We start from the raw sequence: 5,000 nt of genomic DNA on the forward strand, positions 1-5,000 counted from the left end.
CCAAAAACGGGCCAAAACTGGCCATTTTTGGCTGCGCGAGCGAGCGGCGAGCGGCGAACAGCGAGCGAAGCGAGAGGCAGCACCGTCCCTGCTATACGAAAGCCCCATCCAGCCCTGTGCCACCCGGGGGGTTCCAGGGTGCTGAGATGGCTGACGTTTTGCTCCGCTCTCGACGGTCACCGCGCAATGCAAGAACAGGCCAAAAACTGGCCAAAACGGCCCAAAAACGGGCCAAAACTGGCCATTTTTGGCTGCGCGAGCGGCGAGCGGCGGACAGCGAGCGAAGCGAGAGGCAGCACCGTCCCTGCTATACGAAAGCCCCATCCAGCCCTGTGCCACCCGGGGGGTTCCAGGGTGCTGAGATGGCTGACGTTTTGCTCCGCTCTCGACGGTCACCGCGCAATGCAAGAACAGGCCAAAAACTGGCCAAAACGGCCCAAAAACGGGCCAAAACTGGCCATTTTTGGCTGCGCGAGCGAGCGGCGAGCGGCGGACAGCGAGCGAAGCGAGAGGCAGCACCGTCCCTGCTATACGAAAGCCCCATCCAGCCCTGTGCCACCCGGGGGGTTCCAGGGTGCTGAGATGGCTGACGTTTTGCTCCGCTCTCGACGGTCACCGCGCAATGCAAGAACAGGCCAAAAACTGGCCAAAACGGCCCAAAAACGGGCCAAAACTGGCCATTTTTGGCTGCACGAGCGAGCGGCGAGCGGCGGACAGCGAGCGAAGCGAGAGGCAGCACCGTCCCTGCTATACGAAAGCCCCATCCAGCCCTGTGCCACCCGGGGGGTTCCAGGGTGCTGAGATGGCTGACGTTTTGCTCCGCTCTCGACGGTCACCGCGCAATGCAAGAACAGGCCAAAAACTGGCCAAAACGGCCCAAAAACGGGCCAAAACTGGCCATTTTTGGCTGCACGAGCGAGCGGCGAGCGGCGGACAGCGAGCGAAGCGAGAGGCAGCACCGTCCCTGCTATACGAAAGCCCCATCCAGCCCTGTGCCACCCGGGGGGTTCCAGGGTGCTGAGATGGCTGACGTTTTGCTCCGCTCTCGACGGTCACCGCGCAATGCAAGAACAGGCCAAAAACTGGCCAAAACGGCCCAAAAACGGGCCAAAACTGGCCATTTTTGGCTGCACGAGCGAGCGGCGAGCGGCGGACAGCGAGCGAAGCGAGAGGCAGCACCGTCCCTGCTATACGAAAGCCCCATCCAGCCCTGTGCCACCCGGGGGGTTCCAGGGTGCTGAGATGGCTGACGTTTTGCTCCGCTCTCGACGGTCACCGCGCAATGCAAGAACAGGCCAAAAACTGGCCAAAACGGCCCAAAAACGGGCCAAAACTGGCCATTTTTGGCTGCGCGAGCGAGCGGCGAGCGGCGGACAGCGAGCGAAGCGAGAGGCAGCACCGTCCCTGCTATACGAAAGCCCCATCCAGCCCTGTGCCACCCGGGGGGTTCCAGGGTGCTGAGATGGCTGACGTTTTGCTCCGCTCTCGACGGTCACCGCGCAATGCAAGAACAGGCCAAAAACTGGCCAAAACGGCCCAAAAACGGGCCAAAACTGGCCATTTTTGGCTGCACGAGCGAGCGGCGAGCGGCGGACAGCGAGCGAAGCGAGAGGCAGCACCGTCCCTGCTATACGAAAGCCCCATCCAGCCCTGTGCCACCCGGGGGGTTCCAGGGTGCTGAGATGGCTGACGTTTTGCTCCGCTCTCGACGGTCACCGCGCAATGCAAGAACAGGCCAAAAACTGGCCAAAACGGCCCAAAAACGGGCCAAAACTGGCCATTTTTGGCTGCACGAGCGAGCGGCGAGCGGCGGACAGCGAGCGAAGCGAGAGGCAGCACCGTCCCTGCTATACGAAAGCCCCATCCAGCCCTGTGCCACCCGGGGGGTTCCAGGGTGCTGAGATGGCTGACGTTTTGCTCCGCTCTCGACGGTCACCGCGCAATGCAAGAACAGGCCAAAAACTGGCCAAAACGGCCCAAAAACGGGCCAAAACTGGCCATTTTTGGCTGCACGAGCGAGCGGCGAGCGGCGGACAGCGAGCGAAGCGAGAGGCAGCACCGTCCCTGCTATACGAAAGCCCCATCCAGCCCTGTGCCACCCGGGGGGTTCCAGGGTGCTGAGATGGCTGACGTTTTGCTCCGCTCTCGACGGTCACCGCGCAATGCAAGAACAGGCCAAAAACTGGCCAAAACGGCCCAAAAACGGGCCAAAACTGGCCATTTTTGGCTGCGCGAGCGAGCGGCGAGCGGCGGACAGCGAGCGAAGCGAGAGGCAGCACCGTCCCTGCTATACGAAAGCCCCATCCAGCCCTGTGCCACCCGGGGGGTTCCAGGGTGCTGAGATGGCTGACGTTTTGCTCCGCTCTCGACGGTCACCGCGCAATGCAAGAACAGGCCAAAAACTGGCCAAAACGGCCCAAAAACGGGCCAAAACTGGCCATTTTTGGCTGCACGAGCGAGCGGCGAGCGGCGGACAGCGAGCGAAGCGAGAGGCAGCACCGTCCCTGCTATACGAAAGCCCCATCCAGCCCTGTGCCACCCGGGGGGTTCCAGGGTGCTGAGATGGCTGACGTTTTGCTCCGCTCTCGACGGTCACCGCGCAATGCAAGAACAGGCCAAAAACTGGCCAAAACGGCCCAAAAACGGGCCAAAACTGGCCATTTTTGGCTGCACGAGCGAGCGGCGAGCGGCGGACAGCGAGCGAAGCGAGAGGCAGCACCGTCCCTGCTATACGAAAGCCCCATCCAGCCCTGTGCCACCCGGGGGGTTCCAGGGTGCTGAGATGGCTGACGTTTTGCTCCGCTCTCGACGGTCACCGCGCAATGCAAGAACAGGCCAAAAACTGGCCAAAACGGCCCAAAAACGGGCCAAAACTGGCCATTTTTGGCTGCACGAGCGAGCGGCGAGCGGCGGACAGCGAGCGAAGCGAGAGGCAGCACCGTCCCTGCTATACGAAAGCCCCATCCAGCCCTGTGCCACCCGGGGGGTTCCAGGGTGCTGAGATGGCTGACGTTTTGCTCCGCTCTCGACGGTCACCGCGCAATGCAAGAACAGGCCAAAAACTGGCCAAAACGGCCCAAAAACGGGCCAAAACTGGCCATTTTTGGCTGCACGAGCGAGCGGCGAGCGGCGGACAGCGAGCGAAGCGAGAGGCAGCACCGTCCCTGCTATACGAAAGCCCCATCCAGCCCTGTGCCACCCGGGGGGTTCCAGGGTGCTGAGATGGCTGACGTTTTGCTCCGCTCTCGACGGTCACCGCGCAATGCAAGAACAGGCCAAAAACTGGCCAAAACGGCCCAAAAACGGGCCAAAACTGGCCATTTTTGGCTGCACGAGCGAGCGGCGAGCGGCGGACAGCGAGCGAAGCGAGAGGCAGCACCGTCCCTGCTATACGAAAGCCCCATCCAGCCCTGTGCCACCCGGGGGGTTCCAGGGTGCTGAGATGGCTGACGTTTTGCTCCGCTCTCGACGGTCACCGCGCAATGCAAGAACAGGCCAAAAACTGGCCAAAACGGCCCAAAAACGGGCCAAAACTGGCCATTTTTGGCTGCACGAGCGAGCGGCGAGCGGCGGACAGCGAGCGAAGCGAGAGGCAGCACCGTCCCTGCTATACGAAAGCCCCATCCAGCCCTGTGCCACCCGGGGGGTTCCAGGGTGCTGAGATGGCTGACGTTTTGCTCCGCTCTCGACGGTCACCGCGCAATGCAAGAACAGGCCAAAAACTGGCCAAAACGGCCCAAAAACGGGCCAAAACTGGCCATTTTTGGCTGCACGAGCGAGCGGCGAGCGGCGGACAGCGAGCGAAGCGAGAGGCAGCACCGTCCCTGCTATACGAAAGCCCCATCCAGCCCTGTGCCACCCGGGGGGTTCCAGGGTGCTGAGATGGCTGACGTTTTGCTCCGCTCTCGACGGTCACCGCGCAATGCAAGAACAGGCCAAAAACTGGCCAAAACGGCCCAAAAACGGGCCAAAACTGGCCATTTTTGGCTGCACGAGCGAGCGGCGAGCGGCGGACAGCGAGCGAAGCGAGAGGCAGCACCGTCCCTGCTATACGAAAGCCCCATCCAGCCCTGTGCCACCCGGGGGGTTCCAGGGTGCTGAGATGGCTGACGTTTTGCTCCGCTCTCGACGGTCACCGCGCAATGCAAGAACAGGCCAAAAACTGGCCAAAACGGCCCAAAAACGGGCCAAAACTGGCCATTTTTGGCTGCGCGAGCGAGCGGCGAGCGGCGGACAGCGAGCGAAGCGAGAGGCAGCACCGTCCCTGCTATATACGAAAGCCCCATCCAGCCCTGTGCCACCCGGGGGGTTCCAGGGTGCTGAGATGGCTGACGTTTTGCTCCGCTCACGACGGTCACCGCACCACGCAAGAACGGACCATAAACAGGCCAAAACAGCCCAAAAACGGGCCAAAACTGGTCATTTTTGGCTGCGCGAGCGAGCGGCGAGCGGCGAACAGCGAGCGAAGCGTGAGGCAGCACCGTCCCTGCTATACGAAAGCCCCATCCAGCCCTGTGCCACCCGGGGGGTTCCAGGGTGCTGAGATGGCTGACGTTTTGCTCCGCTCACGACGGTCACCGCGCCATGCAAGAACGGACCAAAAACAGGCCAAAACAGCCCAAAAACGGGCCAAAACTGGCCATTTTTGGCTGAGCGAGCGAGCGGTGAGCGGCGAACAGCGAGCGAAGCGAGAGGCAGCACCGTCCCTGCTATACGAAAGCCCCATCCAGCCCTGTGCCACCCGGGGGGTTCCAGGGTGCTGAGATGGCTGACGTTTTGCTCCGCTCACGACGGTCGCCGTGCCACGCAAGAACGGACCAAAAACAGGCCAAAACAGCCCAAAAACGGGCCAAAACTGGCCATTTTAGGTTGCGCGAGCGAGCGGCGAGCGGCGAACAGCGAGCGAAGCGTGAGGCAGCACCGTCCCTGCTATACGAAAGCCCCATCCAGCCCTGTGCCACCCGGGGGGTTCCAAGGTGCTGAGATGGCTGACGTTTTGC

This window comes from Musa acuminata, unplaced genomic scaffold (assembly GCF_036884655.1).
Source record: "Musa acuminata AAA Group cultivar baxijiao unplaced genomic scaffold, Cavendish_Baxijiao_AAA HiC_scaffold_46, whole genome shotgun sequence".
NCBI lineage: Eukaryota > Viridiplantae > Streptophyta > Magnoliopsida > Zingiberales > Musaceae > Musa > Musa acuminata.